The following is a 25,064-nucleotide window of genomic DNA, read 5'->3' on the forward strand; positions in this document are numbered from 1 at the left end:
TGATATAAATTATCGAATCTCAATTATCAATTATCAATTATCAACGATTTCTTCTTTATTCTCAATTATCAATTATCAACGATATCGGTACGATATCTTTCCATCATTTGCAGTACAGCATATTTCTCTTCATTTTTTGTCAAAACTTCAAGTAATATATAAAATTTCCTTATCGTCATAACAATTAATAAATTAAATAATATGATAAATATATAAATAATATAATAAATAAATAATATATGATATATGTAATAATATATAATAAATAAATAATATATAAATAATATAATAAAATAATAATATAATGAAATAATTTTCATTCTTGCCTTATACTCTCATTCCTGTTCTTTAAACATATTATCTGTCATTTGGCGCCATATTTGTCCCTTTCGTACATAAATTATGACAGTAATTCCCTTACATGTGAATTTTTAATTCGACATTAAACACACATTTAAGCCACGTGTGCAATTTTTATGGCTTACATGTCGCCATTTATTTGTACGAAACGATATATTGTAAAAAAAAAAGGTGGGCATAATTTAATGCCCCGTATCCGTGTATGAGCGCCCCATCGCTCGTATCTCTCGTTGTAACGAATCGTCGAGTATCGACACCGTGAAAAAGGGACTCCTGTGAATTAGCGTTAAAGTGCACTCCCCGCACGTTTTTGTCGAGGAGGAGAGTCGATGTATAGTCGCTTATATACGCCAGGTAAAACGCGCATCTCTCTCTCTCTCTCTCTCTCTGTCTCTTCCCCTCTCGTGTTTGCGAGTGCATCCGTACGGGGTACCTTTGCAGGCCCGTCACGGGCGCCCGCGGGGCGGGCGGCGGGGAGGCACTTGGCCCGAATGGGCAACTTGTTGCATTTCGGCTGGGAACGAACGGCTCGATAATATACTGCAAGAGGCTGCCGGTTGTGCGTGTCTTTCTTCGCGAGGAGCGATGGAGGGAACGCGTTGGGCGATTTCGGTGGACGGATCCCCTTAAAAATTAATTCCGCGCCACGTGTAGGAAGAGAGAGAGAGAGGGGGCGGGGAGAAAGAGAATTCCATTCCACTAACGCTTTAATTCTTCCGCACGTGGATCTTTCTCTCGCTATCTCCGATGAGCGATTATAATTTTTCTAGTCTTGAAATTATATCGAGAGAGGTCATAATGAAAATTAAATATAATTTAATTAATTAAGTATTCTCTTTCTCTCTTTCTCCCTGCTCTCTTTTATATTTAATAAATTAAAGTATATTTAAATTAAATTAAATTAAATATAATTATATAATTTAATTTATTAAATATAAAAGAGAGAGAAAGAGAGTTGATTGAAATTCTTAAATAAAAATTATTATTATTATATATATATATATATATATATATATATATAAAATTTAATAAAATTTTGTTTGCAATAATTTTTTACTCTTTATTGCTCTCGATAATTTTTTTCCCCAAACGTCTTATAAATCTTTTTTTTTTTTTTTTCCTTAAACCTCATGAATCGCTTCTGTTCGCGTTATCCAACGCTAATAACGTTAGAATGAAATGCCTGTGGTATTATCTCGCGGTGGGGCGCGCGCGTTAAAAGTGAGTTTCGCGGTTAACGAGCTGCTACCTTGAATTTTTCATGCAGATTGCGGAAGCTCTTGGAACGTATAACGCCGAAGCCTTGCGGTACGTCTTGCAAAATACCTGTTTTTTTTTTTTTCCAGAACCGAAGCCCTTCGACGCAACGTGATCAAGTTGAACGGTGGCTATAAGTACATTACTATAACCACTTAAGCGGTCTGGACGAGGTTTATTCTCGCTAATTATCCCGTCCCAGCTGCTGGAACTCGTCCACGTTTCGCGCGGATAAACCCGATGCGAGAGAGAACTCGTTTGATTATTAAAAAGAATTAACTAAACTAGAGGAAAACGAGAGAATATTTTTCTGCGCTTAATCAACAGGAAAATAAGAAGATAATTATTAACGATGGGGGAAACCAATTTTCGCCGTGTTAATTCGTGAGGAAAAATAAGAACGGAATAAAGGATCGTGTAACGTAAAAACCGTTATAATTGGAGTATTTTTCCGCGAATTTGGATGATTTCGCTGGCCTGTGTACAGTGGTGAGCGCAAGCGAGCCGTGTCCATGTAAACGAAATATCGAATTTTAATTTGCGCGGCCGAATCGTTTTAATTGTTTACGGTCGAAGAGCGGAACTTTTTGCTATTACAGTTGATTATTTATTTAATTACTTGCATTATACATATTTGTGCGCGCGCTCGCGCGCGCTCCTCGCGCGGCAAATTATACTACACACCGATGAACCTTACAGCGGTTTGTCATTTCTCCCGCGGCAACCGCGGAGAGGGTGTGCTGCGTACTGATAATTAAAATAATTCAGCCGAATAAATTAAAATTCGACGATTCATTTGACCCCAAGCTTGACAACGCGCCGCACGCCGGCTCCGATTTTATTTGCAAATAAATAGCAATTGTTAATTAGAGACGAGCGCATTACACAGCGCACGCACATACATATACACGCACGCCACACCGCGAGATATAAATTATAGCGGTCGTCTCGGAGAGATGAAACTCGGATAAAAAAAAAAATAATTGACCGTTTATTTTTTTTTTTTTTTTAGGGATATATAAAATATATATTTACGGGAAAATAATGAAATATTTGATACGATCATAGCAAAAAAAAAAAAAGGGAAAAAAAAATAACAAACTTCAGACACAAAGTGTCCGCAGCTTTTGAATTTGCAGACACAATTTTCTTCTGAATTTTCGGAAAAATGACTCCGACGATTAAAATCCCGCAATTTTCTTTGGATGGTGAAATTTCAGATAAAGATATGTTTGAATATTTTAAAAAATCATTGACAATGATTGATATGGGAACGCAAAATCGCGGAATGAAGTGCGGATCGCATTCAATGAAGGGAACGGATTATCCGCGCCCTCGTTTCTTCCATTTTGCTACCTCGGCGCTGCTATCCCGCGCATTCCGCGGGCACGCCGCTCGACGAACGACGCGTCGTCTAACAAAACCGGACACCCGATACATGCTCGATAAAACGCGGCGATGGAGCCCCGACTCGAGAGCCGATTAAGCGCGATGGGTCGTAAAACTCTCTCGTCGACGATGGTATTCCACGTCGTCGCCGCGAAACTTTATTCCCGCGATGAGACGAAGAGGGCGAAGAAGAAGAAAAAGAAGAAAAAAAAAAAAAAACTCGTCCACGACCCAAACAGGATATTCGCGAGTGCTCACGCACGTGTCGAACGCGGGCTACGCGGCGCGATGTACGCACAAATTACGCACGTGAGGCGTGCGTGGTCGACTCGCGCTCGCGTTTACACGCGGGGAGAAAGCGCGAGAGGGCCGTTAAAACGGCTCGTAAAAGAGCGAGGCGGGCAATATTGCGTGCCGGCGAGCATACGTCTTAATTGTCGGTCCTTTCTCGGTACAATGAGACGAATTCCGGACTGGTTCGTGCAAACGGCCCTAATTTAAGGCGGATTCTCATTTCGGAAGTCCCCCGCGTCGTAAACTCGGATTTAACGGAATTTCCCTCGTTCCATCGTTCCCTCAGTATTTCAAACGTTTCGTGGTATTAATCCGATCCTATCCGTAAGCTGATTATATTGCATTTTGCAAGATTGTATAGTGTTGTAAGAAGATTGTGTGCGACCAGATTTATATACTCCGCAAACTCACTACTCTTATCTCTTTTTTTTAATAAACTTTCCGTTGACTTTCTCTTTCCGTTACCTCGATTACATATTCCTCTAATTACATGTTTATTTCTTTTTTTACTATATTTTTTTATTTTATTTATCTTTCTTCTGCTTTCTGCTGGAATTTTGTTACCGCGAATGCTGAATTTATGTCCGTGCAATACAATAAAACTTTATAAATAGATCGGGATAATACAGTAGTATTAGAATGTAAAAGGGTGAGAGGGGAGGGAGAGAAATATTGGCATTGAATTTCGTAAATGCTATATGCGGTCGCACACGTGTTACACGTGTCAATCGAGCGAGCATACGCGCGATAATAATATACAATCAAACGATCACGAGTTCTCTATTTATAGTATTTATTGCTTTCGCGTGTGTCGCGACATCGCATCTTCGTTTATCCGCGCGATCTCTCCTAATGCGTTCCGTCCATTCCTTCCTCTATCTCCTCAAGTGCTATCGACATGCACGACGCCAATATTACGTAAGACTTAAATACCACTACAACGGTTAGTGTTTAGTTTAAATACCCTTGCTACCTCGTTACCTTTACTATCCTGTGCAAGTACGCACATAACGTAGCCGTAACGAGATTAAAAAGCGTAAGGTTGCATAATTGATACCCTTGTGTTACGTTTCGAGACCCCGATGCTTGATGGGCTTCTCTCTTTCTCTTTGTTGCCCTGGTTTCAGAACCGTTCTCCGAACGTTTTCGAACCGGTTGGAGTTGCGCCGTGACGAGATGCCGAGGAGAACGCGCTTGTGTATTTAAGAATATATATCCATCACTCAACACCTTCTGGCCGGGATCCATCATGCGGTTGTAAAGCTCGAGCTAAAAAGAGAGGAAAATAGGTTGCAAGGTGAATTATGAATGAATCTGCACAAGGTTGCGGACAGTTTGGGAATTAGCGATTATAAATACGAGTGCGATTGTATTTTTTGTGTTTGTAATATTCAAATATTATACGATATAATACTTAGAACTATTTAGGACTACTTAGGACTACTTACTTAATTCATCTTGCATTTTGCATCTTTACGGAATTCACCTACACAGACTCGAGATTTTTACGTTATAATAAAGATAAACAGAAGATAAATATAGTTCCGACTTTCCTCTACATAAATAGTCCGAGGGAAGATATTAGGATCGTTCCAACTCGGGCTGGGCGAAATTAGCTCGTTTCCTTTTCGTCCGTCCGGAGTCGAAATAAGGACCAGAAGTCGCGATCGAGCGTTATTGAGTTAAAACGATGCTCTCTCTCACCATAACCGGATCGGGATCTACTAAGTTCCTTACGCTTTTATTAGAAGAAAGTGCCGGCGAGCGAGTCGTCGCCTTCGTCGCGCCTTATGCCATTTGTTGGCAGAAGCGAGAATCGACGAGTCCGAGCCAACTGGGCCCCGGTCCAAGTGCGTTCTGCTACCGTGTAAGGTTCTCGGGATGGGACGAGGGGAAAGGAAGCTCATGAGGAAATTACTACGCGATTACATCCCTTCCTCATTCCTCTCTCTTTTCTGGACCAGCAGCTGGAGCTCTGAAAAAGGCGAGGACGAGGTTCCTTCTCTAGGCTCATCGCAACGCTGTTCTCTTCTTTTTTCTTCTCTTTTTTTTTCATCTTCTTTCCCGTTTTGTTCCTCAGCCTTCCCTTTTAAGCTCCCGAATACTGGCAAGACTCCCGAACTCGATCGAAGTTCGCCTCCTGTTCGTATAATAAGCAGTAAAACGTGATTCATCGCGAAACATGATCAGCGGAGCGGAGGGTGTCGTATCTTTCGGGTGTGAGATTTGATTGAATTTGAAAACCTTATATACTTCACGCGGAGAGAGAAACGGTCGCTCGCAAATTTTCTTAAAGTATTTATAATATCTTAATACGTCTTATAAATGTTATGTACCATCCTGGACTTGTTCAGGATGATCCTGAAAATGTCTTATGCTGTCTGGGGGTTAACTTTATTCCTAAGATATGATATTTTTTAATTCTTGCATATAGCTGAAACCGAAATTGGTCATATATTGGTTATGTATTTGTTAATTAATGCAGTAGTGATATAAGACCGGTTCTAAGCCATGATTCTCCGAAAGAGGAGGGGGGGGGGGGGGAAGGAATGTCAATCCTCTTTTACGTTCGACTTTTGAAATTTTCCCTGAATGAAGAGAGTTGATTGGTCCTTTAAAAATTGATTTTTAAACTTTGACGACCCTTTGGGATGGAATAAAAATACATAACCGCGAGATATCTTATTTAAAATATAAAAATATTGTCCCATTTAATATAAACGTAATATACTGGAATATTTACGCACATTACGCCCCAAGTGCGGGACGTTATTTACGTAAATAATACACTACATACGTGCGATGGGCATTGAATAAATAATATTGGATAAATACTTGTAATAAAGATAAATTATCGATATGTTTTTATACATGTATATACGTGCACTTTTAACCGATAAATTTAATAGCTGCCGCCAAATTCCGTATCTCTCTCCGGCTCGCATGCGATAAACGCGCGCGTACTCTCTTTGCTCTCACCGTATTTGTGAAATATTTATAATTAGCTAATGAATCGCAATGAAATTTGTCGTTACGCGATAAGGATATCGCGCGTTTCCATGCCGCTCTTCAATGTTTTTTCGTCGAAAAAATTTATAATGTTTTGAAAAAAAATCGTCTTTTATTAATCCCGCCATTCATTTAACAGATGTCTATAATTATTATTTTCTTTTTTTTTGTTTCAGGTAAGCTCACCTTATCTACCGATATTGATGAAACTTCTCAATATCGAAACGAGGAAAAAGATCATTGTTATCGATATTTGTAATCACAGCGCGATAAGGTGGTTATTTTACGTCAGTAGGTAGGTAAAGCTTTATCAGTAATTGTGGATCGTCTTGGAGATCAGCAACAGAATATAAAATATAAAAAGAAACATATATAAAAGAAAAAAAAAACGCACAAGCTATTACATTTTTTTACAACTTGCCAAATATATCGAAAATTTAAAAAGGAAAACGCGGACGCGAATATTAATAATTTATAATTAGCTGAATTTTTTTTTACTTGGTGTTGAAAATTCGAAAATTTCGTACGACGAGAAATATATTTCTATTAAATTTTCACGCTGAAAGGGGAGAAAAAAACGCGAAGAATCTTCGAGAAGAAGACATTCGATCGGGGGACATTTTGTAGACAGCGGGGGTGGGAAGGCGCTTTTCTTCGTCCGTACTTCGCTTCCTTTAATTGAATTGGCGCGAGTCCGCCCGGACAATGTCAAATGAAGAAAAATTGCGAGCGCGGTCGATTCAGCGTAACGCAAGCGCGTTGTTCCGGCTAATGTTCGTGACGATGGTGGCAATGTACAAGAAACAAATTAACATCGATATTAAGCCCGATCCCGTGATAAACGATTACGCGAACGTCATGCCGATATCCCGCGCGATTAACATCGGCGAGTCATTAATCGCGCGTGCGCGCGCTTTCTGGATTACGCAAGCTTTCCCGAGATGCAAGATGCATCTGCATCTGATGGCAAGGATGCAGTATATGCGGTCCTTAATTAAGAAACCCCTTGTACATTTCCGTCCCTCACAGAAAGATAGAAGATAACGATTTATTCATACGCATTTCCCAGACAGCACACAATATTTATAAAATATGTATGAAATATTTATAATTATTTGAATATTTTATAAGTATTTTATAAATATTTTTGTGATTTTAGATTTAACAGATCATAAAAATTTATCACAAATATCATAAAAATATTTATAAAAATATTGAGAATTATTTACAAAATATTATTTATTTTTTACTTAATATACCATAAATATTATATAAAATATTTAATTTAATTCTAATTATATTTTATATTTTAATATATTGAAGTTTTTAAGGTTTCTTCTCTTAATGGTAGGTATACAAAATATGTATAAAATATTTATATAATATTTCAAAAAATAAATAATAAAGAATACTTATGAATATTTATCATAAATATTGTCTGTTGTCTGGATTACTCATACATTCGAATAACTTATTTTCTTGAAATTTTCCCTAAAAATTGTGTGTATATTTTTAAATAAAATATGTGTATAAATACACCTCTATATTTTTTAAAATTGATAAATGTACGTCATTTATCGCAATGGATTGAGAAACACTCGGAATGCAAAAATTTTTAGCGCTGAGACTCGTTGAGAAATTTTTCGAACGGAGATTTTCATCGAATTAAATGCATCGAGTTAATCTACCGCGGCAAGTCCTCGCTGCTCTGCGAGGATTCATTCGATATCCTCCTTCGTGCAACATCGCAGCAGGTAACCAGATCTGCGGGTCCAGAAAAGAGAGAAAAGAGAGCGACAGGAGCGCGTTTTTGGATTCGCGTTTGCGCTCTTACATGCAACAAAAACTCGCCTACCGGTTTTTCGCGCTTTTAATGATTAGCTTTATCAAGCCGAGAGAAGGAACGAAATTTATATATTGGTGTATTATTAATTACGTATAAATGGGGTACGTTATTACATATAATTAACATGATATTTCATAGTCAAGCTCTGAAAACTGCAAACGCGATCGGCGTGTGGGATAAAGTACGGAAAGAAGTACGCGCGAGGATTATTCATTTGTTCGAGGAAAAATGTTCTCTGGTCGTTTTCCATATTTTACTTACGACAAGAGTCGAACGTTTTTTGCCCGAAAGTGACGGCGATCGCGCGACTTAATGGACCTTACGGCACCGTAATACGATTTGCATTCCGGTCAGGCCGGCGCGGCTCCTTCTCGCAATTTTCGACATTCGCTCGATGAATATTATTGATTTATATACTCGGCGGGGATTTTCGGTAAAAGTGACTATTTTGATGCAGACGAAGATTTACGTGGGTATATGTGAGTGTAATGAAATTCGCGTTTGATGAGACAGACAGACTGTTTCGCAATTCATGATTAACAAAATTTATTTTGCAAGAATATCGAGTATTTTACATATCTCGGAATATATATATATATATATATATATATATATATATATATATATATGTGTGTGTGTGTATATTATATTATATGTATTTTATATTATATATTTTAATAAATAATAAAATATATTATATATATATATATATATATATATATATAATATAAAATATATAAAATAAAAATATATATATATATATAAAATATATAATAAATAATATATTTTATAATAATATATTTTTTGTCACACGACAATCCATATTTCAATATTTTTGATCTTAATAATAATTGAATCCCGGAAATTAAAAATTCCATCGAAATTAAATTCCCGCTTCAAATTGAACGAGATGAAATAATCTTCGGTTACTTATTTTCGTGCCTTTGCAAGGTGATTTGCAAAGGACCCTTCAATTTAACATCTTAATGCTTGAAAGCTATTTTATACTCGCTTCGATATATTCCTAATAAAAAATAAAATTAAAATTCTAATTTTACAAATAAAAGTAAAAATAAAAAATATATATATATATATATATATATATATATAAATATATAATAAATAATATATTTTATAATAATATATTTTTTTTGTCACACGACAATCCATATTTCAATATTTTTGATCTTAATAATAATTGAATCCCGGAAATTAAAATTCCATCGAAATTAAATTCCCACTTCAAATTGAACGATGAAATAATCTTCAGTTACTTATTTTCGTGCCTTTGCAAGGTGATTTGCAAAGGACCCTTCAATTTAACATCTTAATGCTTGAAAGCTATTTTATACTCGCTTTGATATATTCCTAATAAAAATACAATTAAAATTCTAATTTTACAAATAAAAGTAAAATAAAATATATATATATATATATATATATATATATATAAAATATATAATAAATAATATATTTTATAATAATATATTTTTTTTGTCACACGACAATCCATATTTCAATATTTTTGATCTTAATAATAATTGAATCCCGGAAATTAAAATTCCATCGAAATTAAATTCCCACTTCAAATTGAACGATGAAATAATCTTCGGTTACTTATTTTCGTGCCTTTGCAAGGTGATTTGCAAAGGACCCTTCAATTTAACATCTTAATGCTTGAAAGCTATTTTATACTCGCTTCGATATATTCCTAATAAAAAATACAATTAAAATTCTAATTTTACAAATAAAAAGTAAAAATAAAATTCTAATTTTACAAGGAATAACGCTATATGCGACGCGTTACGCGTCACAGTCCTTTTAGGACGCACTTTGCAATCGATTGGCGATGAAAATTTTGCAGCTAATTTCATCAATCCATTAATTAGGGAATTAATACTTGATCGAACGGATTTTGCGAGTGTAATTATTCCTTCACCGAACGGAGTCTCGTCGCACGAGTATCGCCTGCAGAAACGTGCAGGTTAACTGCGTAAAATACTTACTTAGTCCCCACCTGACGCGCGCCTACAGTGCGGACGACGGTCTCTTCTGTCTTGAAGAAGGTTGTGCCCCGCGAGACGTCGCCGAGGAAACGTCTAAATATATTATCTTACTACGTATTAATAGTAGCCGGTAGCGTGTATGGTGGACACGCACGCCCGCGGTTGCCAGAATTGCGTGCTCGCATCCACGGGGTGTCCGTTTCGTTTTGGCATCTGGATTAGCATGATTATAAATTGATACGTAAAATTGTTGAGATTTATTGAAGTTATCTGAGTTGTTGAAAATATATCAACGATATATCGTTCAAGTAATTGAAGGGAGGGTGTTTTAATCAATCCTTTTAAAAGAAATTAGGAAAAAATGAATCTTAAAATCAAGGAAATTAATTTTAGATCAGTTTTTTGGGAAAAAAAGTTTGAACTGGATTTTTGGACGATGGAGAGTTAAATAATATCGAGTTTTTTTTTTTTTTTTCCTTTTATCGAAAACATATGATACATGTCTCTTCAATGACGTATTTTATTTTATTTTATTCTCTCTTATGAATTTTTTTGTTCTTGTTCATATGGCGTCCGTTTATCTTGCTTTGCAAAATTAGAAGCTTCTTGAGAGGTTAATTGAAGATGAAATTTTGTTTCGTGCTTATTTATGCAAATAAGATATGCGTTATGGGAATTATTTCTTCAATAATTACACGTTCCATTAAATGATATTTAAATTATTATATGAATCAAATGAAAATATGTAATATTACGTATTAAACATTAGAAGATTGGAGATATCGATAAAAAATTCGATGTAAAACCGTAATCATCTCTTTTGCATAATGATTTGCAACGATTTAGAATTATGCTTTAACATAATAATCAAAATCAGTCAATTGAAAAAAAAAACTTAGTCAACGATGGTGCTTCAATTATTGCTAAATGTCGATTTATTATGATGACATGATAGTTGTTACTTAATGCGATAAGTGAATAAAATCAATCATAAGACGTTACGATTGGTCTTTCCATGATAAGACGCACGCGTCATCAATGATTTATGCTGTCCGCAACGTATATCGAGAGTCGCCATCACTCACACTGGTGAACCTATTTACTTACATTTCCTTACAAAAAGGGAGAAGAAAAAAAAACTATTTCGCAGCGCATAAATAACGTTCACGGAAAACATTGCACATAATTTTCTTGCATAATATCGTTACCAGGCATTTTATCACATTCGTAGAAAAACAACAGATTTTTCTCACGCAGTTTAATAATGAAGAAGTATTATTCTTTTTTTTTTTTTATGAAACGAGGCGAACGATTGTCAAACTGTAGACATAATAACGCAGTTCTTAAGTCAATTTAATTATGAATATTAATAAATATCGTCTCGAGAAATATCTCAATAATAACAATAATAATTAGCAATGTATCTTAATAATTTTTAATTTCTAATTTTTAATTTTTAATTTTTATTTTTAATTTCTAATTTTTAATTTCTTCTCTAATGTAATCTCCACCTAATATCTGCTTAATACTACAGCATTTTCTCCTACATAATTACACCTTTCTGGGATCTCGATTAATCGATCGCCTTTAGCACTAAACGCGTATAACAAGATCGGATTTCTTTTCCGCGACGATTGACGTGACGAAGTGCGCACCCGCTCGCCCCCGCATATCCGGGGTGGGGGTGGGGTGAGGGCGGGCGAGAAGGGGGAAGGAGGGGGAGGGGGAGCATGCAATCGCGCTGCAAGTGCAACGATACGACGCTCTCGCGCGCGACGCAACGCAGGAGGTTGACGTCATCACGGCGGGCGCGCAATCGGAGGCTGCGTATGGGCAGTGGTTCTCCGTTTTGTTGATATTTATCCGCCGTGCGGATTTATGCGAATCTCGTTAGACAGACACGGCGCAATTACACGCGTGTTTTAATCGAGTAAACATACTGGCGGTGTTACGCGAGTCCCACATTGTTTACGTCATTGGTTCAATTTGCCGCGGTAATTGAACATACATATACGGGGGCTCTCCGCGTTTTATTTTTCCATGTAAAACAATGGATATTCTTTGCCGCAATATTTGGAGCGAAATATCTTGCCGCGATGAAAATGTCGGGGGAGACGATTGTTTGTTGCAAAATGAAATTTTTGCACGACAAGTTGTAAATATTTTGACAAATTGTTTTATTAAGTTATTTACAAGAGAATTGATCCGATTCCTTTTTTTTTTTTTATGTTAGGGGAGTGGCTCGAAAGATTGCGGGAGTTTTTATTTCGCGGAGAATATCGAGAAGTAATTCTTGTCGATTTGATAAATTAATCTTAACGAACGTCATTCGCGCGAAAATAATGTGAAAAAAAGAAGAAAATAAAAAACAGTAACTCATTTACGGCGTCAAAGCTCATGAGAATTTTTTCGCGCTTCTCATTTGCATGCGTACCTTTATAACGTTGCGTCTGCAGAATTTCGAGGACGCTTTTACGCATTCGCTTATCGTAAGGCGCTCGGCATAGTTAGAGACGTAGCTGACGATATTGACTATTCAAATGTTAAACACGTATATTTCATAATCGAATTTTAAGCTAGATAACGAGAGATATTAGTTTTTGCGGTCTTCAAATTTTAAAATTCTCAGAATTTTGAGATTATTCGAAAATTCGAAAAAATTTCGAATTGGGCAATATTCAAATTTTGGGTAAGAAATTTAAATTTTTCTAATATTTTTAAATATTTTTTTTTCAAATGCTAAAATTTTCAGATCCTTTTAATCTCGAAATGTTATCTTTAAAATCTAGAATGATGGAATATTTTTAAATTCTTACATTTTTTAATTCCAAAATTCTCAAATTTGAATTTTTAAATATTTAGATTCGAAAATGCCTGAATTTTTAGGTGCTAAAATTTTCAGATTCCTCTAATCTCAAACGTTATCATATTTTTATAAAATCTTAGATGGAATATTTTTAAGTTCTTATATTTTTTAATTCCAAAATTCTCCAAAATTTGAATTTTTAAATTTACAAATGCCTGAGTTTTTAGGTGTTAAAATTTTTAGATTACTCTAATCTCGTTATCATATTTCTAGAAAATCTCAGAGCGTGAAATATTAGATTCTTATATTTTTTTATTCCAAAATTCTTAAATTTTAAGATTTTTAAATATTCAAGTTTTCAGATTCAATGACAGATCTCAAAAGCCTCACATATTCTCATATTTTTGTTCCGTTCGCAGAAAATATTTCTATTCACTCGTTCAGTCCGAGACACTCGGTAGAGTTTCTTAAGAGTACGGAGCAACCTCGAATGCGACGGCATTATTTAAATGTCGACGTATACGAGAATCTTATGTTAATAACGATAATTAATTGCATCTTATGACAAAGGATTATTTGTTCTTCCACGGAAACCTCGGCCACGTTGCTCGCTCGATGTGCGAGTCAATGCATATATTTCAATAAATCGCGAATCCCATGCGATCGCGATCGTATCGGCATTCTCGCGCATTATGCGAGTTGCAAATGCGAGCTAGTAGCTTATTAGTTATTCAATACCGCAGTTTGGCCTCACCAACGCCACGTGTTATCTCGAGAACGCGCTTGTCTTTTACGTCGCTTGGATCGCTTTGAATCCGCGAAAATTTTTAGAGATTATTAGATCTACGGATTTTTAAATCTTCGAAATTCTCTCACATTATCGAGTACTTTAAATGGATTCTCTCTGAAATGAATTGATTTTCAGGACCTTCACTTAGATATTTAGATCATGGAATCTTTAAATACTTAGATCCTAAGAGATTCCCGGATTCTTAGATCATCGTCTGTTAAAAAGACGAGAGCAAAGATCAGCTCGTAATGTGCGAAGCATTTATTTGCGGCTCGAATTATAATCCCGCGAAATTACCGATAGTCAATGATTATCCTCGATCTAACGGCGTTTTTTCTTTTTCATTCACACGATCCGGATCGCGAGGATGACGAGTACAGTTAAGGCCAATTTCGCGCGAGGTCACGTTTCAATCGCAACGCATTTGCATACCGAGATAAAATGCTCTTTGACGCGGCGAGTATATATTTCTAATTAAATAGAAAGAAGTCGTAAAAATTGATATTTATCGCTCGATCTCGAGTCATCATTTTATGTTAAACCCATGAGCGCCATCGTTTGAGGATGCGCTTTGCTCCGCTGCTGATGCAGCTCTCTCTTTTCGAGGGGGGGAAAAAAAAAAAAAAAAAAAAATAAATAAACCCAGTTTGACGCCTCCGATATCGCGACTCTTTAATGCCCACCCGTTATCCTCGAATTCTCGAAAGACGGAATGTGAATGAAGAGTCCCGGTCTCGGCCAGCGAGACTGCGAGACTTGTTAATATTCCGTCTGGCTCGGAACGCGACTGTGTACGTTCTTTTTCGAGATGTGTGACGTGTCCCCGTGTCCTCCGCCCGATTGTATTGTTAAAGGATATAAATGTTGCATAAATCGCAAACGCGGAGGCGCGCGCTTTTTTCCCTTCTTTGCGTTTTACACGATTTTGCGTTCCGCTGCGACGGCGAGAGACGCGTCGCGGTCTCAAGATACGGTTGAAATAACCGATGAGGCGAAGAACTCGGTTTTTTTTTTCTTTTTTTTTTCCTTTCCTTTTTTTCATCGTGTCGTGTCGCCCGGATAGTACCTTCATTTCATATTTTCGATAGTAGCTGAGAGCGAAAGGCCAATCTAATGCAATGAGGATTGAGAGTTGGGAGTTGAGAATTGAGAGAGAAAGAGAGAGGGATAGAGAGAAAGGAATTTTGACAGTTGCAGGTGACGAGTCAAAAAATTAAAATAATGAATTGCAAGATATATAAAGTTTTAAATTATGTTGTTGGATATTAAAATTATATACGTAAGACGATATATTATTATATATTATTACATAGGGTGAGTCCAAACGTTTCAGTCAGAGAAAATTAAAATAAATTTCTTGGAAAAAAAATTAATAAAAATCCTTTTCTTTCCTAAAAATAAAATAATTCTTCTCCTTAAATTAAAATAGCACTGTAGAGTATTTTTAAAATGAGGAGTATTTTTAAGAAAGCCGACAAAACATTTTTTTTTGTACATTTGAAATTGATTATAAAAAACCTATGAACATATTTATTTTTTTATTATTTAAAAGATAATTTAATTTTCTACAACTTTTGTTTTACTTTTTATTAAAAAACGCATGCTTTTCTTAATATTTGTAAAAATGCATATAAAATAATCGTGATTTCAGAGATTTTTAGACGCTAATTTTTTAAGGAAGTATTTTTCAACTCATATTTCGTTTAGAATTAAATTCCTTATAAAATCTAAAAGCCTGACTGGAACGTTTGGGCCCACCCTGTAGGCAGAAGAATATTATCTTCGAGTTACTACACTAACTTCTTAAAAGACCTTATTGTTTTTCTCTGTGTGACGTGTTGCGACCAAGCTTGATGTAATGTGCTGTAACGTGTGTACCTTCACTTCCAAGGGTTATAGTCTGCGTGAATAAACTTGCACTTTGATTCACTTGAGCTGCGTCAACGTTATCCTCGATGATGCATTTTACACGAGGGCGGTAAAGAAAAACGGATACGTTAATAAAGATGTAGCGTTAGTCTTTGTGTACCGAAGGATCAGAACCAGTAAGGAATCGGGAAGAAAAATCAAGCTTAAAGTATACGAAATTTATGTGTAAAAAAAAAAAAGCTTTTCTGATTATCAACATTTTTACATTAATATTGCAACAATATTGCCTTTCATGTCAATATCATTACAAAAAAGGAATTCATGAAAAAATGTTTTTCTTGCTTTTCCCAAGTTACGCACAAACACCTGATTTATTTATATAATTTTATATATCATTTTTTGCGATATTTTTTAATATATATCTCTGATAATATATATCAGTAATAAGTAAATATATTCGAGATGAAAATACTTAAAATTGTCCTAAAAATGAATGTTTTCTTGCACATACATATATTTCCATCTTAATCATCTTCGAGAAATTCATCATATTTAAATATTTTATTAGTTTGTAAAAAGCAATTCACACAGACAGATGAGAGATCTTAAGTAATCTACTTTTATCTCCCCCTTCAATTTATTTATTTCAGCGCGAGATATTTATTTCAGCAATATTTATAAAATAATTTTTAGTGACATCTCTTTCTCTCATCAATCAGTTCGAAGCATATAATAATTAATCGACCGACTTAAGGTTTCACGATGAAGATATTTTCGATATCGTCGCGATATAAATTTAACGAAAATATATATTGGAAACGCGCGGGAATACGCTCAATGGCTTTAATTATAATATTTCACAGACACGAGCGCGATTAACGGCGTATTTTTCATTGTTGCGATATTTATCGAGTCTATTTTCCGCGAGCGCGGCCGCAGTAAAAAAGAAAGGTCATTATACGCACGCGCAAAATACGGGATATACCTTGATTTCTAGATGCGTTAATTTCCCCGGAGATCCCATCGCCCAGAACTCGCGCCGAGCGCGAGAACTTGCCGCGCGTATCGGCGCGTGTATGCGACTCGTTTAGAAAAAAAAAAAAAAACTGGGACGTTTTTTTTACTTTTTTGTTTCTTTCTGTTTTTTTTCTTTCTTTTATCAATATTCGCGCGCCCGGTGATTGACTTTTTCTTTTCGCGTGTCGGCCCCGCTTTTCAAACCGACCGTAATTATCCGCGCCAATATTTTTCGCACAATGTACGAATTTACGGTCTCGCTTTTCTTGCATATTCATGCCGCGTAATTAAAGCCCGACGGCCGAATTAGTTTTATATCAGAGCCCCCGGGAGCCCGATACCTGTATACATACATACATACATATATATATATATATATGTTCGAATCTTTCGAATTCTCTCTAATCCTAGGGATCCTCGGAGCTATCGATCCGGCGATTATCTGATCTTTCGCCTTCAATGAGACGCGGTTAATTTTTATACGGGAAACTTCGCCAATGTTATTTAATTACAATCTCCCCGCAAAATTATGATCCTTATTGGAGTAATTCATAATTGCAAAAGAGCATGTTTCATATTGTTTTATTTCTTCCCTCTCTCTCTCTTTCTCTTTCTTCTTCAGCAAATTTCAAATATAACTTGTTATAAATATATTTTATATATATATATATATATATATATATATATATATATATATTAATTTTTTAATACCACTTTTGTATTTATCTATCAGAGATTTTTTCCATTCATCTAATAAATAAAATAAAATAAAATAATAAATAAATAAATATAATTCATCGTGAAATGGAAGCTATAAAATTAAGAGAATCTCATAGATTGCAAAACACAAAATTATAAATTTCTCTTCTGTTAAAAGGTGATTAGTGGCAGTAGGATCCCACTTAAATCAATTTAATAAAAATAAATAAGAGAATCTATACGTAGGATGATAATTTATATGCTCATCTATCTTAGATAATTTAAAATGATCAATATTCCTTTTTTAATGATACGTAAAACACACAAAATTTCTAGACGATTCGTGCACGGCGGGTCTTACGTGGACAAAACAATGCGAATTCCGCTTCTTCGGACGTAATGAGAGACCTCGGTGGAAAATTACGTCAACGTTCGGCGTCTGTTGTGTCGGAATCCGTTTAATAATCGTCTAATCGTCACGCTCGTACGGAGAAGCGGACTTATCGATATTCGCAAATCGAGGCGGAACCCGAAAGTGAGATTTTGGCGTCAGGCGAGTATCACGTGCCACGGCGGGGCAGCGCGCATAATCGCGATTATGTCTGGGGGCATGACCTACGTCAACCTTCGAATTCGCGAAGGTGAGGGGTCCCGACGTGCGAAACCGTGCGTCGCCGCTCCAGACGGCGTTCAAGGCGCCGTCTGCGGCAAATAGGCTCTTTTTACGAAGGCGTTTTGTTGGCGGACACGCACGCGTCAGCGAGACCCACGACGTATGTGCGAAGAATAAGGTTTCTTTTGTCGGTTGCGATGAAGCGTTTTGTGATTTTCGCAGTCGGTAGTTAGTTCTGTAATTATCTCGTACAATGATGATCGTGCGAGTGAGATAGATTGTATGGGAAGACGAAGATGGAGTGATATAATTACACATGTCGATTTAACTTCATCCTATTGCGAAAAACGTCTTAATTTCTTTTTAATTCTTCTTTTAATTTAAAAAAAAAAAATTATTTTTTAATCTTAATTTCTTTTTTAAATTAAACATATAACTTTTTATATGCAACAATAATGCGATCATTAAAATATTTTTAATCTCATCTTATTTATTATTAGTCCCATCGTGAGATACTTTTGAGAAATTTCATTAAAATAAAATTGTTTAAATGTTTGCATAATATTTTTGAAATTGTAGAGAATTTATTTTATCTATAATGTTGTCTAAAATAAATTTTATAAATTTATCGCCTCACAGACTTCTTACTTTTAATTTTATCCTGAGACGTGGAAATTTCATGCATTAATTCTCCGAAATAAGAAATATAAGAATAGTATCCGTCAAAATCAGCGAATAAGTTTCAGTTTATTTCGGCTCGTTTCGGCATCATTATGATTAGATTTGGATCACCTTCATTTATCCAGAGGCACTAATGGAACTGTTAAAATTTTGATACGCCCCAAACTATATTTATGACACGTTAGACCGTCAGGGCTTCAAAATTACACTCCCAAATGTTATCGAAAATGTTTCCGACGAGAAGTAACGCAGACATCAATATAATTCATTATACAATCGATACTTTATTTCTATCCACAGTCAATTTAATGTAAATGAAACACATGTCATCGTTTCATTGAATTCGAGATACTCGAGACACATTATTCGTATTTTTTTTTTTTCTTCAAATTTTATCAACGATGTCGATTCTATTCTAATTAATTAATTGAATTAGCGAGGATTATATCATCTCTAATAGCACTATTTCGAGTGTTTCGCGCTATAATTATATTCGAGGAATATAATTGGCTTATGGAGTGAGTCTTTTAAAGAGGAGTACTCGATAATATTGCGGGAAATTTGTAACAGGATTGGTCGGGGCATTAATTTGGGATAGCAAGGCTAACAATTAAAATTTACGGAGCGTAACGTTAATCGCGATCAGCGATTTGCATTACCAAAAATATGCCGAGCTAACCGCCTTATCGGCCCGGATCGTCTGGAATTGGATTGAGGTACGTTCACAACGAGGCCCGCGATTCTTTCGCGACCTTGACGATTTTACGAAATCGTATAAAAAATTGAATTGCCTTTAATTAGAGTTTCTATGTTTCACGAATAATTAAAATATATAAAAAAATAATTTTCAAGAGTGACAGAAGCTGATTAATCAATATTAATTCAGTCGATTTTGACTCAGCAGTTAATCAAGATTGTTAATTTCGAAAATTTGCATATTCAACGTGAATTTGGATAAGGACGAATTTTTAGAAATTCAAAGTTATTATAATTAATTTATAGTGTGTTGATTTGAAACAACTGATTAATTTTAATTAGAGCCTCCATGTTTCACGAATAATTATAATATACAGAAAATAATAATTTTAAGAGAGATAGCAACCGATTAATTATAATCAATATTAATTCAGTCGATTTTGACTCAGCAGTTAATCAAGATTGTTAATTTCGAAAATTTGCATATTCAACGTGAATTTGGATAAGGACGAATTTTTAGAAATTCAAAGTTATTATAATTAATTTATAGTGTGTTGATTTGAAACAACTGATTAATTTTAATTAGAGCCTCCATGTTTCACGAATAATTATAATATACAGAAAAAAAATTAATTTTCAAGAGAGACAGAAGCTGATCAATCATAATCAATATTAATTCAGTCGATTTTGACTCGGCAGCTAATCAAGATCATTAATTTCCAAAATCTACACATTCAACGTGAATCCGGAGAGAGAAAAAAACAAATTGTTGCGAATACATCCCTATCCCGAATTTTCAGCGTTCACGTTCGCTCGCTCGCGCGCACGCGCGAGGAGGAAAGAAGCAGCGCGCTTCCTCTCTCTACCGCGTGCATATAGATAAATCGGACGACTCGTTGTCCGAGGTCGGTGCTCAAGGTTGCCGATGACGTCACTGAACCTCTTCTTCCTCGAGTATCCTCCGTCCTCCTCGCCGCTCCTCTCCCACCCCTCCCCCACCCTCCCTCCCGCGCTCGCGCTACAGCTACTACACGATCTTGCTCGGTGAAACCGCTTGCTACACGAGCGGGACGGCTTCACCGATATCTTCTTCTAATATGACGACTTGGCGTTTACATTCGCGACACGAGGCAGACATCCCAACCTAGCCACCTACCGTCGTCGTCTAACCCGTTCTCCGTCTCCCTCTCCTCTATCCCTCCCGTTGTCATAACTCGTGCGACTGCGCAGCACACGGTGACGCGAGCGTGAAGTAGACTTCACTTTGTCTCGTATCAGCCGATCGTTTTTCTTTCTTTCTTTCTTTTTTTTTTTTTTCTTTTTTTTCTTTGGGCGGGGAGGGGGACGGGCGAAGACAAGGTGACGAACAGTAGCACCTGTTCTATTTTGAGGAGGAGTGCCTTCCCCTTCCTGTAATCCCGTTAGATTAATGAGCTTGATAAGATTCACAGCCTGCCGTAATTTACATATATTTGTCCTTATCGCGATAATTTTTAATGACAGCTTTGCGCACACTTTGATAAGTTTGAGATGGATCTTTGATCAAGCTAGCAGTCGATGAAATTTTCATGATTTTTAGGAATAATTCGAATTTCACGAGCTACTTTTGTTAGCCAAATCTCTAATTAATGTAGAACTTATTTCTATTTTTAATTATCAAAAATTATTTGTATGACGCATTAAAAGTCCCGTCGAATTATCGTCACAATCTAATTTATTAATTTATATCCTGGGAGAGGAGAAGAAACTTGAATCAGTATCGCTTAAATCATTATTTCGCGATGTGATTAATTTTGTTGCTACACTGTAACAAATTTTAATAAAAGTGATGGAATAAATTTTTGAGATACCAGGAGAAAAAAAATATAAAAATAGTACCCGCACACTAAGAGGGACGCCATCAGACGCCAAGTCCGAGATTCAGTTTATTTCGGGTTCATTTTCGATCGTCATCGTCGAATTTGGACGTTCGTCCAGAAGTACAAACGGACTCGTAATCGCAATCGCGTGGATATTGTAGGCGTACCAGGAAAAGGCATTCGCTCCAAAATCAAGATAAATGGATTATAAAGCCTGAATGATTTCTGCGAAAGCGTCGTACTTAAAATGCATCATGTGTTTTAACGAGATCCTAACGTGTATTATTGTTCTAGCACGTGTGCCAGAAATAAGATCTGTCATGTCTTTTTGCAAGTAGCTTCAAAAATGTCGCCGATTTAATAATGCATTAGAGAAAAAAATTATTAACAGCACAAGATCTGAAGAAAAAAAAAAAATATATATATATATATATATATATATATATATATATTTAGCTTGAGAATAAAAAAAAAAATGTAGATAACTTGATGCGATCAAAATGGAGGACTTATTGAAAAATTTATTACGTCTTTTGTTTTTAATTTAATTTTGATAACTTCTTTGAAGTCTAGATAAATGCATTTTCAAGTGTCATTATCAATACTCTTGACAGTTAAAAATAATTTTTCACAAAGAATACATTTCGCCTTTGTAAATCTTTCGAAATAAAGGAGATGTAAAAGTCTAGCCAGTCTCCCTTGAATCAGCGAGCTTAAGCTGAAACAAATTCCCTAATTGACTCATCTAAGTAGCACCCGTTAATTCCCGCTAATCCAATCTCGCAGTCGAAAATTCACGCCGAGCCAAACGAGGATTTAACGAAACCGCGATCGAAAGCTTCGGCTTTGCTTTCCCTCCTCGGCGAATCAGCTTTCCCCGTGACCTCTTACGTACATAAACACTGGTGATCTTGCTAGGATCAAGACCTTGCACGATTACACTGACTAAAACAGGAGAGAGAGAGAGAGAGAGAGAGAGAGAGAGAGAGAGAGAGAGAGAGAGAGAGAGAGAGCGAAAATAACCGTCTCTCCTCTCTTGCCTCCACGACGTGGTCTGGCCGTCTCTCTTCGCATCGCGCGCGGGCCCGATAAAATTGCAGATAGCACGCGGTGGGTGGGTGGGGAGGAGAGGAGGAGGAGGAGGAGGAGGAGGAGAGGTTCTCCCGACATTATTCGTTCTACGTCGCGAGAATGACGCGGCCTTGAGGCGACGTCGAGGGAACGCGAAAGCTCGCTGCTCGCGGGAGAAGAGAGTCAGTCGGCGCCGCGGCTGGTTACCAGTTAATTAAGCCCCGGGTTAGGCTAGATGCACGCGTCTTCACGCGTGCACTCAGCGATGCTGGTGCGAAAATTAAAGCCGCCAGCTTCTTCTGCTGCGTCAGCGTACTTAGACGGCTGGTACGCTGGTAAGGTTTCACTCTCGCTATCAGCCGAGAGCGATTAGAGAGGAGGGAATTTTTTTTTTGAAAAATAACGAGAGAGAGAATAATTTCCTAAGAGATACGTTCGATGCTGTTGACTATCGAAAAATTGAATCAACTTTTTTTCTTCAGAGAAATATGACGAGATAATAATTTCCAGTTGTAATAAATTAAACGCGAGAAGTTCCGGCATATCATACTTTAGAGATGTCATATGTTTGCTCTTTCGTATTCAGATAGCGGAATAACGTTGCCTCTTCGCAGATCCAAGTCATAGAATGATGTTAACCGCTTTAGTGCCAAGTCAAAAGAATATTATTTGTCTCAAATCGCGTAAAATGCTAGTGATGGTTGTTTCATCCTTTTCTATTCTTATTGTTTTATCGATATTGATTATTTTAATATTGGATATCCCGGTAAAATGAGATTTGTGATTTTATTTTTAAGTTTAATACTCATTCGATAACGAAAGCGTGGAAACACGCGAAATAGTTGAGTTCACCAATCACAAAAATGATATTTTAATTTGAAAAAGTACGAGAATTACAATCATTTGAATATCGATTGCGTCGAAGATGTTCATTTTATAAAATTGTAATTAAATGGGAAAGAGTCTAATAGATGCGATTATTTTTGTGTGTAATTTTTTTTTGCTCTTTGTTTATAAATCACATGAAGTACACACAAATATTTTTAAAAATGATTACCACACACACACACACACACACACACACACACACACACACATACATAAAGAAGAAAATATACGTGAAATAATTAAAATATGGCATACAATTTTTTAATTTTTTAAAATTCTGTCCTTCAACGAATTTTAATTTTCATATTCATAGTTTAATTTTACATATTACAGACAATTTCTTAAACGGAATTTATTCAAAATCTCAATAATTTTTTTATTAAGTTAATCCGTTATGAATAATACATAAAATATCTCTCTCCCTTTCTTTCTTTCTCTAGTGAAGAAATTTTAATTTTTTTAAATATTTAATTAAAATTTTTTTTTATTAAGTTAATCGGTTATGAATAAAATATAAAATTTCTATTTTTCTCTTTTCTTCTCTAATGAAGCATTTTAATTATGACTTGAAAGTCAAAGTTTAATGTAAGCCTGAAAAAAAATGATTTTTATTCCAAAATTTCTGAAATATACACATTGCAGACAGTTTCTTAAACAAAGTTAATTCAGAATTCAATAATATTTTTATCAATTTAATCGATTATGCATATAAGATTATTAAATAAAATTATATAAAATTTCTCTCTCTCTCTCTCTCTCTCTTTCTCCCTCCAGTAGAATCTTAATTACAATGACTCAAAATTCAAAGTTCAATGCAAATCTAAAAAAAAAGATGATATTCATTTCAAAATCTCTGAAGTACAGCTAGGGTGTGCATATAAATATATTGGGATTAATCGCCGCTTGTGGGAATCGAAAGGTTAACGGCGACTGATTGACGTAACCGGTCCTGGACGGAGCTCTCGCTCTTTCACTCGCGCCCGCACAAACAGCTGCTCCGTTCGCGCAATAAATTTTCCGATCGCACGTACTTGCGTACACGTAGGTAGATACACGAGGTGCGTATCATACGTGCCTAGGTGCGTGCGTGGGTTTTCACGCCAGGCTGCTCGGATTCCTTGGGAAGGCACGTGTGTGGTGAGGCCGTCGCTGTCGCGCGCAAAGGTCGTTATCGAGATTGCGGCTTTTGTAACGCAAGTAACGTAAGTTACGCAATCGCTCGCTCGCTCGTCCACCCATTCGATCGCACAATCGATCGATCGCGCGCGATCCAACTCGTTGGCGACGTGCGAGATAAAAAGCTGCGGGGAAAAACGATTTTTAATCTTCCGATAGTGCGCGAGATGCACTGATGTTGCAAAAAAAAAGAAAAAAAAAAAAAGAACGGAGAATCGAGTATTCTTGAAGAATTGAAATTATTAAATAATTGATAATATTTCTAAATATTTATTTATTTATGAACTCAATAAAATTAAATTCGGGAAAAATTCCTGGTATAATAAATGAATTATAATAATAATTTTTTAAAAAATACAAAGTTATTAAAAACGGAACAAGGAAATAATAAACGTCATGCCAATAAATATCAGGTGAAATTAAAATAATCTCGCAAATTACGCATTTAAATATCAAGATATCTAAAAAAAATGAATATTTCATACTCTTTGTATCCCAAATGTTGAAATTAAATGTCAAGTAACATTTATAATGAATATAATGGATCTTTTATAAATTATGAATCTTTTACGAGCTAAAAGTTTCCTTTTAAAATCCACTTGCATTTCGTCATTAAATATCCGCGTAATCTATGCATTTATGATTAAATTAATAAATATGCAAGCATTTTTTTTTTGCGTATTTTTGCATTCAGAGAAACTGCTGTATCTTTATCACACTCAAGTTGAGTATTTCATC

At 35.8% G+C, this 25,064-nt stretch overlaps 1 protein-coding gene and 1 long non-coding RNA gene across 4 annotated transcripts in view; one reads left to right on the forward strand and one right to left on the reverse strand.

The window, feature by feature from the left end:
- Positions 1-25,064, forward strand: part of LOC126855970 (forkhead box protein O) — a 168,740-nt gene that overhangs the window by 40,184 nt on the left and 103,492 nt on the right. The gene's annotated exons all lie outside the window — the stretch shown is intronic.
- LOC126856033 (uncharacterized) lies at positions 2,861-10,369 on the reverse strand. Its single transcript, XR_007688319.1, has 3 exons — positions 10,162-10,369; positions 5,038-5,440; positions 2,861-4,569 (listed from the first exon to the last, which is right to left on the reverse strand). It is a non-coding gene; the product is annotated as an uncharacterized LOC126856033 (long non-coding RNA).

This window comes from Cataglyphis hispanica, chromosome 17 (assembly GCF_021464435.1).
Source record: "Cataglyphis hispanica isolate Lineage 1 chromosome 17, ULB_Chis1_1.0, whole genome shotgun sequence".
In the NCBI taxonomy this organism is placed as follows: Eukaryota; Metazoa; Arthropoda; class Insecta; order Hymenoptera; family Formicidae; genus Cataglyphis; species Cataglyphis hispanica.